This window comes from Emydura macquarii, unplaced genomic scaffold (genome assembly GCF_026122565.2).
Source record: "Emydura macquarii macquarii isolate MOO-44397 ecotype Brisbane River unplaced genomic scaffold, CSIRO-AGI_Emac_v2 contig_1253, whole genome shotgun sequence".
Classification (NCBI taxonomy): domain Eukaryota; kingdom Metazoa; phylum Chordata; order Testudines; family Chelidae; genus Emydura; species Emydura macquarii.
In genome coordinates this window covers 83,585,139-83,599,779 of record NW_027131390.1, presented here as the reverse complement: position 1 = coordinate 83,599,779, position 14,641 = coordinate 83,585,139, and the positions used below count along the sequence as shown (strand labels likewise).

Genomic DNA, 14,641 nt, shown 5'->3' with positions numbered 1-14,641 from the left:
TTTATTTAACTTTGTACTAGGTATTCCTTATGCTCATTAAAGGGTAAATCTCTGCCTTCTAGCAAAATCTGTTAATTCTAATTGGTAATAAAATTAGCATTTAAAAAAAAAAGTAAATTTTAAAAGTTATTGGTCTAATGCAGGGGTAGTCAATTATTTTTTTGTCAAGGTCCAAATTTCTTGGTCAAGGTATAGTCAAGGTCTAGACCACAGAGAAAATAATTTAAAAAAATTAATGACAGTAATGATGATAAGTAAATAAAAAGATTTTGGGATCCGCTCAAAAGCATCTTGCTAGCAGCAGCACTGGAACAATTTTTATAGTGGGAGTGCTGAGAGTCACTGAACCAAACTGTAAACCCTGTATCTAATAGAAACCACTTCAAGCCAAGGGGTGCAGCAGCATCCCTCCGAACCCCGAGTTCCAGCACCTATGTCTGGCGGTCAGGATTTGGCCTGCGGTCCGTCTATTGACTACTCTGGTCTAATGTATAACCAGTACTTGCATTACTACAAATAAGAGATACTTCCTTTGAATTTCACAGAGACTGGCTAGTATTCTCTGCCCACATTTTTACAAATCATGGATTTGATCCTGCAACCCTTCATAAAAATAGCCCTTATGCACATCAATGATTTCAAGGGTAAGGATGGCAGCACCAAGCCATACAGGTATTCGATAGCTACAAGGCTAATCTTCCTCAGGAGATTTCTTGTATGAGTAAGGCAAGCAAGATTCTGCCTGCAGCTACTAGCTACACAAGCATCCTCTTAAAATTCCACTTGTCAGATATTTGCAAGGTAAGCAAAAAATGACGTTAGTCAACAGCACAAATATTTAACCTTTGACAAATATGAATGGAGGGTTACAAAGTATATTATCAGTAGGATTTTATAAAATCTTCAAGAAGTGTCTATAAGAAATTAGGTTTGAAAGTGTATATTTTCCAATCAGGATCATCTTGCACCAATGAATAAAGGGAATGAAGATTAATCCCCTCAATTCAATCATTTTAAAGAAAAAATTAGTCAGGGTTGTATTTTATTGTATAATCAACCCCTAATTCAAGCCTGTGATACAAGTATCAAGTCTGCATATTATTTTATCACATCAAAGTTCTAGTATGTGGAACCTGTTAACTTCAAGACATAGTAATTCATTTCCCACAATACTTAGCTGGTAGGAAATCATAACCATGATCTAGATTCCACACTCATGGGAATGGGGACTTGGTTACCTCATCAGTACTGTTGGCTCCTCCTCTGCATTCACTGACGGCCTCTATTTGGGTCTTGAGTCCAAGGCAGAAAATGGATTGCCCTAGCTTCTGTAGATCTCGATGCCATGAAATCTGTCAGAGTTGTCAGTGGATCTCTCAGCTTGTTCTACATAGTCTGCAACCTGTGGAACAATAGAAGAAGAGCTGTGTGAGAGGTTATGCACAGAGCTTTCCTCCCTCCTACACCTTCCTGTGAGGATTTTCAGTAGCAGGGGATAATCTGTTCCCATGATACTGCATTTCTTAGACCCTCACTGCTAGTTTGCAGCACTCTGGTGGTGTGCTAAAATGACAACCAGAATCAGCATATTTGAAAAGGAGATTAAAACAACAGAGAAACATAAGGAGAGAAAGTAGGATAGGTATCCCCAGCCAGCTTTAGTGTTAACACAGTAGAAAATGCAGTCTTTCTCTCTCTCATCTTCTCTCTCTAGACTCACTAAATGATAGCTAACCTCAAGGAGCATAAAATATTCTTATTAGAAATCAATGTACTAAATGCCTCTTTCATTTTGATAGCTACAGGGCTGAAATAACTTTAATCCAATACAGTAATAAGAGAATATAGTTAGAATATGTTAACTATATCACATACTTATGGAAAAATTAAATTTCTAAACAGGGAATATATCTTTCCAAAAATCTTTGCACTGAGACAGTGTCTTGACAAAGCAAAAAGGTGCTATTTACATCTAGCCAGTTCTTGTTTTTCCACACACATCATGTTTCAAAGTTGAAAACAAGAATGACAACAGCAGAGCAAGCCATTAAATACAATCTATTTTGGATCTAGCTTCAAAAAAAACAAATGATGTTATGGCTCAGTCTTCTTGGCAGCTACAGGGACACCTGTTCCATTACAGAGAGGTCCCTGCTGGTGTCAAACATTCAAGATATTTACTAAGTGTTTTTTAGGTTTCCTTTTAAAAAATTGTTATGATGCCATATCAAATGTCCACAGTATCTATTCAGTGTATTCTTTGGAATAATAGGCCATGTGAGACTTACAATTTTTAAGCAGATTTCTCAAATTATTTCAGTTGCAAATTCCGCTTAAAAATTGAAGATACATTACAGCCCACAGAATCCACTCTCTTCCCGGCATGTAAGTCCTGAGTTGATGTATTATACAGTTTAAAAAAAAAAAAAGGGGGGGGGAGGGGAAAGTATAGTGTTCCTATAGTATTTTAAATGACATACTTAACTCTGCACCATACAGACTACTGACAACATAATATACACTTGGGGAGCACAGGTGAATCAGATTGTGAATGCTGGAGAGACTTCTAATTTCACAAAGCTCAGTAGGTGTCAGGGAACATTTATTTCTGTAAATATGGGCCTAACAACAATCACTGTAATTGAGAAGAATTTACACTGTTATTATGATTCATCTATCTTCTGCCCATTTGATTCCAATCCTTAAATTGCATGATCTATTACTGGAAATTTAAAGCATCTCTAATTTTGACTTATTTTTTTTTTAAACATAACTAATTTTTAGCCTGTTTAGAAATGTTGCAAAGAACTGCTACATTCCCACTGTATAATCTAGATTTTTCTTGCAGGGAAAAAATTGGGCACTGCTTAGCGTAATTGTCTTTGCAGCCTGCAACTTATAAATAGTATTTCCCTGCTCTGCAGGGTTATAATAAATTTCCAAGACCTACTGTAGGAACTATATCCTTTTATTTTAATAACTGTCACCTGGCTTAAAAATTATGCTTAGTTTAAAAAATGCAAACAATACTACTACTTCCAGATTTATTTTGTTAATGAAGCTACTACATAAATTTTGTACATTATTTTTTTGTTATTAATTGCTAACTCTGAAAACAGCTAAATTCAGAATAACTCTCTGTTTCAGAGACCTAATTGCCAAGGACCTAGCCTTAATATTAACTAGGATAATTATTATGCAAAGCATACCCACCCAGAATGTTTGCATAGCTATCACAAGCGCTTTCATAAATGATGCTTTAATTAGTCTTAATTAGAATTTGTTTAAGTCAGCAGGGAATGCAGAGCCCGTGAAATGATGTATGTAATAAGCATCAGGCTCACTTTTTACTTGGGGAATAGAGCTGACAAAATCACATCACGTTAAATTGATTCAGTCAGAATTAAAATTCTTATGGTATTAATTAAATGGGGGATCTCATTAGCAGGCTGCTGGGTGACGGAGCGACTCTTTGGCGACCAGATGTGAAGGAAGCAGCACTGAACAAGAGCACCATTAGACCAAAAAGTCATCCTATCTTAGTCCCAGAAACAGTGGCATTACGCTTGATGCAAAGTGGTAGAACTATTATATTAAGATATCTGAAATTTAGAGCTTTTTTTTTTTTTTTTTTTTTTTTTTTGCTAATTTGACTTCTTTCAAATAATATAGTTCAATACAAATAATTTTTGGGATTTTGGAAAATCATTGGCTATTTCAGAGTGCACTGATAGAATTCTGATTAATCAAAGACAGAAAGAGTGAACAGGCACTGAGCCAGACCTTCAGATGGTGTAAATCAGTGTAGCTCAGTTGAAGAGCTACACTTTCATACCAAATGAGTATCTGGCCCAATATTTTGAAATTTTTTTTTTAGCATTGAAACTGTTTATTACAACTTTGGACTAAAACCTGTTGTCCTTATTTGTGTTCAGTAGGGGTTTCACTGGAGTAGAGACAACAAGGACCAAATCTTGTACAATATTAGCTTCAGCATGGATTGTCTATTTTTAAAATATATTTTACATGTTGTTTTAGTCAGCAACTTGTATGTCTTCCTATGAATTCAATTATTTCAGTAAAGAGAGGATCCTGGATATTTACTAAAGTCATCCTTGTTGGCATCTACACAGGGCCCCCACATGCGGGGACAGAAAGGGTACACTTTACCTGGGCCCAGAGGCCCTGGCCCAGGCTGCAATCCGCATTACCATGAGGAAAAAATTGAGGCTAAATTGTAGATCATGCTTGAGGATGTTTACAGAAACTTATTTCCCTGTATCTATGTATCTATTGTCCAGATCTTGTGAGATTTGCTGGAGTCAATCAGAAGCAGTGTTAGAGCAGTCTCAAGCAACATTCTGAACAGTGAGTTGCTGGGCCTGCTTGCCCAGCCCAGGCCCTTCTCTAGAATAGAGCGTGTGCTTGTGTGGTTAAACTAGGATTTGTAGTTTGAGACTGAGAGACAGAGAGATTTGTGCTCCTCTCTGTGACATGGTCTATCATATCAAGATCAAGAACTAGCAGTCCCAGAGTTCCTTGTGCATCGGCAGGAGGGAGGGACAGCTGGTGGGAGGGGCAAAGCAAAGCACCATAAGAGAGTGGGAGCCAGTGCTGCTGCTTCTTCTGGTAGGATTTGCAGGCCCAAAATATATGTGAGTAAGTGTCTAATTCACTCAGTCACACAACAACCCGTACTGCCATGTCTGGTGGTGGCTATAAATACAAATCAGGCAGCCAAATGCGTAAGGAGGTAAAAGAAAGGGAACTAAAAGAAGCTAAAGGACACCAATCTATCCTCCAGTTTTTCAAATCAGACAAGGCCTTTCTGCAGTCAGGCAATATACTAACTAGGGAAGCAGATGAACAAAATCAAGATGAAAATGATTTCAATATAGAGACTGTGTCTGTGGCACTGGCAATTAATGACAAAGAAAAGCTGCCGGAACATGCATCATGTGACTCCAATCTAATGCTTGAAGATCGTCAGGTAGCATGACCATAAGCACCACCACATTCAGAAGGTTTACAAGAAGCAGGAGAGAGTAGTGCTACACTATCTATCTGATTCTTGTCTTTTCAAAGATCCAGGCTTGTAGCCTGAAAAAATAAGATTCTATCCCTCAAAAAAATTGTTCTGTCTGGTGTCCTGACTGTTGAAGAAATGCGGAAGCTAGCAAAGTCAATGTCAAAAGATGTTTATGGGCATAATTTTCTGAATTTCTTCTCAAATGTAAGGCCTCCAACAAGAGAGAAAAGATACTAAGTCACTGGCTTGTTTGGAGTGCTACCAACTAAGCACTGTATTGTTTTCCATGTTGGCTGTTTCCTGAAGGGAGTCTTAAACAACTCAGTATGCTGGCAAAAAATGAAGGGTATTCACCAAGTGTGAAAAAATGACGTAAACTATATACTAAACTTCCTGAACATGAAAAGAGAATAGAACCTAAAACTTGCTACTGCCAGTGGAAGCAATTACAGCAGCCACTGTCAGGTGGACATGGAGTGGACAGTGAGATTCAAAAACAAATATGAATAAAAGCTACAAGATGGAAAGAAATATTGGAAAGATTATTGGATGTTACCTTATTTCTTGCTTCATGAGGTTTAGCATTCCAAGGAGATAATAATCTGATAGGTGACCCACACAATGGTAACTTTCTTGGAACTCTTGAGATTATAGCTCATTATGACAGCATCACTCATGACCATTTGGCTAAAGTCAAACAGAAGCAAACAGAAGGCAGAACAATGAAAGAATAGGCTCATTATCTCTCATGGGAGAGTCGCAATGAGTTTATTGAATTATGTGGTAAGAGTGTGCAGAAGGCCATCCTTGCAGAGAAAGAAAAGGGGATTTATTATTCTATCATATGTGATGCTACTCCTGATGCCTCTCACCATGAACAACGTGTTGATATTGCGATTTGTAGTTCATAACAAAGGCAGTGGTACATTTAACATTAAAGAAAGGTTTCTTGAGTTTATCAGCTTTGATTTTAAAAAAGGAGAACAGATAGCTTAGCAGCTTGAAGTCATTCCTCTGGATGACTGTAGAGGTCAAGGATTTGATAACGGCTCTAACATGTCAGGGAAAACAAAAGGTGTTCAGGCCTGCGTTATGTCCAAAAATGAACTTGCTTTGTATTCTCCTTGTGGTTTCCATTCACTAACTCTTGTAGGGGTTAATGCTGCTGCAGCCTGTACTGAAACATTAACATTTTTTGGTTGTGTTCAGCAACGTTTTGTGTTTTTCAGTGCTAGCCCGGTGAGGTGGAAGATTATAACAGATAGAATACACTGCTCATTCCACTCTGTCAGACACACACTGGAGTGCATGTGCTGATGCTGTCCATCCACTCACAAAGCATCTTCCAGGTATTCTGGAAGCACTGGAATGTGCCCTTGAATTAAACTAGTCACATGAAGCTCAATCACAAGTAGAAGCACTGAAAAGGTACTTCAGCTCATTTTTATGCCTTTTGATGGCTAGCTTTTTGTATAAAGTTCTTTCAAGTATTGAGGACAGAAACAAGATTTTACAAGCCAGATAAATCTCTCTTGAATCAGAGGTAGCTCTCATTGCTGATCTCTAAATTGTTTTATTTCTTCAATAAGATCAGTGGCCCAAAATTCTACAGGAAGCATGTATTGTAGCAGAACGCATGGGAATTTTGGCACAATTGCCAAAGAAGAGAGGAATGAAACGGAAAAGATTTCATGTTGAGACATCTGAGCCTAAGGAATCCTGTTCTACCATCTTTGAAAATGAATCAGAGTCTTTATTCAGAAGGAATGTTTTCGATGCAACTTTGGACAATGTCATCTCTGAATTAGAGCACAGATTCAAAGCAACCAGTAACATTTGTTTGACATTCCCTTCAGTCCTAAAATATGTGACACTAGAGCCTGAGAAACTGGAAAAAACATCTAAATGTCTACTTCACACATATTCTACAGATCTTTTTGAGAATTTTCCTTGTGAAATGTTGCACTTGAAAAAAATCTTCAAGTCTACTTTTGGAAAAGAATATGAACTACCCCCACTTATCGTATTAAATGAGATTTACAAAAAACAACTGCAACTAATTTTCAGTGACATGTGCATAGCCCTGCAGATTTTTTGCACACTGCCAGTGACTGGCAGAAGCTGAAAGAAGTTTCAGCAAGCTAGCACTCATCAAAAACTGCAGGTGTTCCACAGTGGGGCAAGAACGGTTAAGCCACCTAGTTATCTTGTCTATTGAGTGTGAACTTGCAAGAGAAATTGACTTTGGGGGGCTAATATATGATTTTTGCAATGAAAAAGGCCAGAAAAATAAAGCTTTAAAGTTAATTGGCCTAATTATAAAATGTTTGCAGTCACATTAGTCCATTAGAATACAAAAATCAAGACATGGATAGGATAAAATACCGTTATAATGACCAAAATGTTACAAAATAGTCAGCAAACTTGTAGGACTCTCAGGCTGGGTGTTATGTTAAACAAAAATAGCAAAGGTGGGCATTTTTCAGAAATGTAGAATATGTAACAGTAATTTCAGAATTCAAACTTTTTCATGGCTTATGAGATTGTATGTATGGGATGAGGGATTGTGGTATGTATGTGGGAGGGGGCCCGTATTACAAGTTTGTACTGGGCCCAAAAAAATTATGCTCGGGGCCTGCATCTACTTATAAATTCACAAAGTCAATGGTGATTTTTCTATACTCTGCCATCCACTAAAAATAGCAGGCATACTTTTTACTATTTATAAACCAGGTCTGACTTTGCAAGTCTAGCTAAGGATAGATGATATTTGCCTCCAATTAGCATATGTTTTGTGAATGGCAGGGGGTACATGCTCTTGTGTGTACACTTTTTGTCAATATTAACGAGTTAGTGCTTTGATTTTTGTGCCTTAAATTCCAGCAATCAAAATATAAATCTGCTCCTTGTCTGTGATTCAAAGGTTGGAACTCAGCCTAAGGGCTGCGTGATTCACTAGCCTTTTACCTCAGAAAACCAGAGTTACTGTCTTCAGCTAGCCTCAGAAACCTGAGTTATAATCTTGATGTAGGTCAGAAGTGATAAAATAATTATGCAGTTCTCACCTTAGCCTCCATATCACATCACATTTAGATCTAGATTTAGCAAGGTAACTTCAAGCACGTGAGTAGTCCCACAGAAGTAGTGGGTGAAATATAGGCCACACTGAAGTCAGCAGCAAAGTTCCCAATGAGTCAATGACTTCAATGGGCCCAGAATTCTACTTAATGGGACTACAGGTTCTTGAAGATAGGCATGTGCTTAAGTATTTTGCTGAATCATGGCCTTAAAGAGTTAAGTAGAGGACGTTTAATTAGGCTTGATTCAAAGCAGTGGAGCTTCTGTACAAAATATAAGTATTGAGCTCTTTTTAGATTGGAAATCTGTGTAGAAAAACCTGGCTCACACTGGAAATTTTAATCTCTTTTTTCATGATTCAGCAGAGTATTTAGGCCCCAATTCAGCAGAACACTTAAGTATGTGCTTAAAATTAAGCATGAGTGGTTCTATTTCAATGTTTTTGGACTCCATGCATGTATTAAGAAGAAAAAAATTCAGATGCTTACAGATGTCATCTTCTAGTCTATGAAAAGTAGTTCACTAACCCTTATGTGTGGCAGTCAAGTATGTGTATTAAGAAATCACCTCTTTAAAAACCAAACAAACACACAGAAGGATCAATGAATAGGGGAAATGTAGGCAATATGAGCATAGAGGTCTCCAGTAGATTAATATTCACGCTTCTTTAGGTCACTGATGATTAATCAGGTATTGTTTGCTATTATAACAAATGCAATGAAAAATAAGAAGTCTCCACATGTTTATAAAATGGATGGAGCTAACACATAATAGATGCATATACCTTTGGGAAGGGCCATGAGTATTATTACCAATACAATATGTTAAGTTTATCGCCTTTAAAGATTCTATTGCCCCAGTTAATGGGATGGGAGTTTTTGTTTCACTTTCTGTTTTCTTAGACTCTTTAGCATAAGAACAGCTCATCTGCTGGGGTTAAAGCCTGAGCTGGTGTAAATTGTCATTGAGGTGCTATGAGAATGTATACCTGCCAAGGACTTGCCCTCCCAGAATTTTAATGCTCAATGTAGTTTGTGAAAAAAGAGTTGTTGACTGCACCACTTGGGATATTCTGTGTTTGGAGTGAATGGCCATTCTCTCTTTTTCTCACAGGTTGCTGAAGATGTGAAAAAAGGAGAGAGTGGGAAAAGCCAGCTATTCAATTCCTAGAACTATGAAGTTGAGGAGCTGTAGAACATTATATTGACTTTCACGGAACGTACCAAAGGAAAAACAGGTTGTGTAACTACTCTTCTTAAAACTTCCATTTTTATGACAAATAAGTAATAAGCATAGTGCAGTAGTAATCCATGAAACATGACCAGTACAACATTGCTATGACAAAAAACAGACAGAATCTGTTACAGTACTACTTCATGAATCTATTTCTGCACCAATGATTGAGATAAGTATGGATAAAGATGCACATTTCATTTTTTTTTTTATATTTCTAAAATTATTGTCACATGGCTTATTTCGGATAGCACAACTCGAAGGCATTATACAGTACATGCCATGAAAACTGACAATTACTAGCAACAAAGCAGTTTTAATTATATAACAGAGGTGTAAACAACATGTAAATGAATACTGTGCTGGTGTCTAGAAACGTACAGTTTTTTTCTTCATCACGAGCTTTTCAGATAAGTATGTTTATATGACCAATATGCTACTCCTGCCCCAAAACCTATTGGCTTATTCGCAGAGTTCAGTCACAAATGGGGAATTAAAATCCAGCTATACCTAGGAGACGGGCTGTTACACTATTGTATTTTCCCTGGCTAAGTAGACATAAATCTATTTAAAAATTATTCTAATCTCAAAATGATTTATTAGAAGAAAAGCTATCGACAAGTATATGCAGTGCATTAAGGATGATGTTTATATAAAACCCATTTCATAGTATACATGCCTCACTCACTTTTGGGTACAGTGAAGTCTGTTTCTAGTACCAGATTACTTAAATACAGAAATAGAATGCCTACATGATTTGCAAAGCAATGCACTAAAGCAAGATAGGCAAATATATATATTGCAGCCCCATAGTACACATTCAAAGCCAGACCCTACTAGAGAAAATGCAGAAGAGCTTCTTCCTGACTGTTGCCATCTTCGCAATCTGGTGAGTACCCACAGCCATGTAGTGCTATTCTCTTAATGGCTATATAAATTATTTGATGAATTGCATAATATATTGCTCTAAATCCTGATCTGTGTGTTATGAAGGAGTTCACATATGTGATCATAATGGTCCATTTTGGCTTTCAGGTCTATACTGTTATGAATCCTATGTTGCAGGAGATGATACAAATTTGATGCTATAATTTACCATCCAATTTCATCATCAAAATTTTGATCTTCATTTCAAGAGCCAGAATTCTCATCATGTTCTTCTGAGGACCCACAGTAATTAATAATTGGTATGGTATGTGACCCATCTGTGCCTAGGGTAGACCACCTGAAAATGCCAAGGTCAGGCCAGGCTGCAAAAGGAGAGCAGATTCTCCCAGCACTGGTGGGTGACACTGAAGTCAGACTTCCCAACCAGCCACAAACAGTGCTTCTGATTCCCCACACTGGTCATCAAGAAGCTAAAACAAAATATACACAGTCCCCTTTACTGCATTTCAGTCTCTGTCTCTGAATCAGCCACTAGGTCCAGTAAAGATATAAGGTATTTAAAACTCTATGCCCTTTACCAAAAAGGTTCTCCTGACTCCAAAGGGTCAGCCACATTACAAGATCAAGATAAGTTTGGATCTTACCCAAAATACTATGCTGTCAGCCAATGCTTTAGTAACTAAAACTAAAGGTTTATTATAAAAGGAAATAAACTATAAGAGAGATGTTAAATGATTAAAGCAATCAAATATATACAAGTGATTTGAAAGTCCATATATATCAGGTTTTCAGTAGAATTGTGGAGTTTGCAGGCTTGTATAATCCCTCTGGTAAACATCCAGTACCTGGATGGGTCTCAGTCCTTTGTTTCACAGCTTCAGTTGCAGATGAGTTGATCCAGAGGTAGGAGACAAAATGGAGGTGGTGCAGCTGCCTTTTATGTCCCTTGGCCTTTGCCATGCTGCTTGTAGAAATTTACAGAAATATGATGGAGTCCCAGGTCACATGAGTAAGTCCTGGTGACTCATCCAGTGTATCCCTGGCTTCTCACCCTGGGCCCATTGTACTTGTGAGTTTCCTTAATGAGCCATTAAGCAGGCTAGTGCTGCAGTCATCCTGTCTGGGGTGTGGCCCAGAAACACAGCACAAGTTGAAATACAGATACATCAAACATATCAATAAGTTTCAATACAAATATGACACATACACATAAACAATATCATCATACTTAGCAAATTATAACCTTTCTAACAGTACCTGACATGGCATATCTCATATGAATTATTGTAATTATAAAATATTGATGTTAAATAATACCATAAATGGTCCCCCTAATTCAGCCAATGTCACATGACACTGAATCTCCCAGAAAAGGTTTTCAGATTATGGTGACTATCTTATTTTACCTATCTCCCAAAAGGCTTGAGTATAAGTATGGAGAATCTACCAAAAATGGAAAGTATGGTATTTATGGATCTGTTTGTTTAAATATGAGCTGTTGAAAATATGAATGTGATTAGTTTATAAATTCCGCACTCTCGCCTGATTTTGATGTTGTTAGCTAATTGTGTTGGGGGCAGTGTAATTTTTATGGATGTTAGGGTGATTGCTAATTGGCAGATAAACTAAGTTTGTCAACTCTTTACCAGATTTTCTTAGGTATTCCTACTATCTACCTTAGGTATTCCCAACTAAATGTACCACAGCCTTTCCACAGCTCAGGAACTGTGCCTTTCCATGTAAACTGAGGGCTAGATTTTCAAAGGTTTTTAGGTACCTAAAGATGCAGATCTTAGGTCTAGTGGGATTTTCAAAAGCACCTAAATGACCAGTCCTGGCTTTCTGTTTGTCAGGTTGCAACTGGGAGTCTAGTGGTTGAAATTAATGAAGAATAAATTGAAGCTAGAAAGCACTGAAGACCTCATCTAAATTATAGATGGGACTTTCACAGCTCTCGGCACTGGATTCATACCACTATGTTTCTTTCCCATAAATGTCTGCCCCCCACCTTGGTAGAAGGCAGCAGAAGAAAGCAGAGGGAACAGCTTGATGCAGTTCATTACTGCAGGTCAGCACCTTCCCCCAGCCTACTCTACTGATTTGTTGAGCTGATAGACCAGCTGGATAGGAAGGAGTAGCTGCAGCTGCAGTCTCCAGGAGCTGCTCTGGCCCTCTGCTTAGCAGGCAGGACGTGGCTATTTGGAACCACAGTTCATTCCAAGCCAGCGAAACCAGCTCCAGCTGACAGACTGAGCCCCAGCCCCAGGTCAGCAGTAGCACCTCCTTTTTCCCATATGAAGAAGGTTCAGATATGAGGTTCAGAATGGAGCTGAGGAGGGAAATACAAACTCAGGGAAGGGTTTTCAGGAGAACAAAATCTTGGGGGGAGGGGTAGAAAGAGGCTTTGGGGGGTGGAATCTTGGTGAGGAAGTTGGTGGCACAAGAGGAGGCAGAAGAGGAGCCTTGTTGGGGAAAATTGGGAGATGAGGGCAGGAGCTCTAGGGGTGGAGCCTTGGCGAAGGAAGTTGGGGAACGAGCTTCAGAGCGGAGTCTTATGGAGGGAGAAATATTTTTGTGAGAGAGGGAAAAGAACATGGGCATTTGGAAAGAGGATTGCAGGAGGGAATGTTTGGGGAGAAGGAGGTGTTTAAATCCTTATTGGGGTGAAGGTGAAGGTGGGAAAGGGGACATACACTACTCGGTTCTCTTGCTAATAGCAGAGCAGGAAGGGTCTCTCATCATACTATGAGTGTAGTTAATCCACTGGTTGAAGTCATACATCATGCTGTAGCCCATCCTACTCCCTCCCTCCCCCAGGAGGTGTAGGGTCTCAAGGCCACTGTATGTGCCTTATTTACCCAGTGGAATGAGAAGATTGAAGATTCCATCATTTTGAAGAGTTGAAGGTTGGTGGAAGAATGATGATGATTGGTAAGAACACATCTATTCAATAATCTGGTCAATTCCTTGTACTTTCTGCTCTGAGCAAAAACCTTCATTGAGTCTCATTACAGAAATACTGTAACCGTATTACATATACACATGTGCAGGCTAAATTACAAGGTGCAGGCCATAATATATTTTTTAATGACTTCACTTTGAAAAAGTATAGTAAACTAAGGTTTGTAAGTGACATCAATGAGATAATGAATTGAAGTCTTTATAAACAGAATGAACTTTAAACTTTTAACTCTCTCCTTATTTTTAGCTTTTCATGAATCTTTCTTTAATGAAGGCATGACTGACTAAATACTATGAGGTTTGATATAAAGGGCAACCTCAACTGAAAACAAAGAATAATGGGAAGTGACGTACAGCATTCTTGCAGAATTTGTTTAAAATGTGTTTAATTACAAGCCCCAATCTGCAGTCAACTTTGTAATCCTAACTGATGTACCCAGACGTTGTAGCTCAGTCAAGTTCTGAAGAGACAGGATTAGAGTAGTATTGTGGCTTTCATTACAGAAAATAATTTTCAATGTAAGATTAAATAAGGTAAATGTATCTATTCCCACAGTAAAACAAAGTGAAGGAACAGGTTCAGGAATTACGTAGAATGGACCCCAATGGATGGACATGTAGCCTAAAAACCATTTTTAGTTCATGCATCTATGAGTGAATGCAGCCCTGTTCATGTTGTCCTGTGAGGAAGTTTTGCCTAGGAGTCAATGCCTGGTCTAGCCCTGGTCTACACTGCAAACTTATGTTGGTATAACTGTCACTTGGGGGTGTGGAAAATCCTAACCCTTTGTATAGACAGCTTTCTGTCAATCAGAGGGTTTCTCCCATTAACATAGCTACTGCCTCTCTGGGGAGGTGAAGTACTTATGCTGATAGGAGAAGCTCTTTCATCAATGTAGGTAGCATCTTCATTTAGTGCTAAGGCAGCACAGCTGCAGCACTGTAAGTGTAGACAAACCGCTAGATAGATAGGCCAGTCAATATAGGCGTTTATGTGAAGGTTCTGGAGTATAACTGTTCATGGGTTTTGGAGAAGCCATCACAAAGATGGCTGAATTCTATCTACTGCTCAAGGTGTAGGTTTTTTAGTAGATGCTTTATGTGCAGGGCTGAGCAGAATTTGAGCCCGGGTGTTTAACAATCCTCTCTCACCCCACCTGCTGTGTACACAAACACGTATACATGTACATGCGCACACACGCACAGTCTCTTTCCCAACAAATTCTCATCTGCCCTTAACAATAGGGAAAAAGTGTTCTGAATCGTTCATAGAACATGGGTGGCCACGTTAATTGTCTTCTTTCAAGACCACTGAGCACTTGCTCATCACGAGAATGAGATTCAGATCCAGTCTAAGTGTTACAATGAGCTGAGTTTCATTTTCAGTTGCTTCTCTTTCTGCTGAGATGTGCTACTTTATGTTGGACAATTGTCAGTGAAAGCAACCCTGGA

The 14,641-nt window shown here is 38.5% G+C and overlaps 1 long non-coding RNA gene across 1 annotated transcript in view; it reads left to right on the top strand.

Annotated features, from left to right (window-relative positions):
- LOC137154192 (uncharacterized) overlaps positions 1 to 14,641 on the top strand; it is a 71,595-nt gene that overhangs the window by 26,826 nt on the left and 30,128 nt on the right. The window contains exon 2 of the long non-coding RNA XR_010920134.1: positions 9,221 to 9,344. This is a non-coding gene — a long non-coding RNA (uncharacterized lncRNA). The remainder of the gene's footprint in view (positions 1 to 9,220; positions 9,345 to 14,641) is intronic.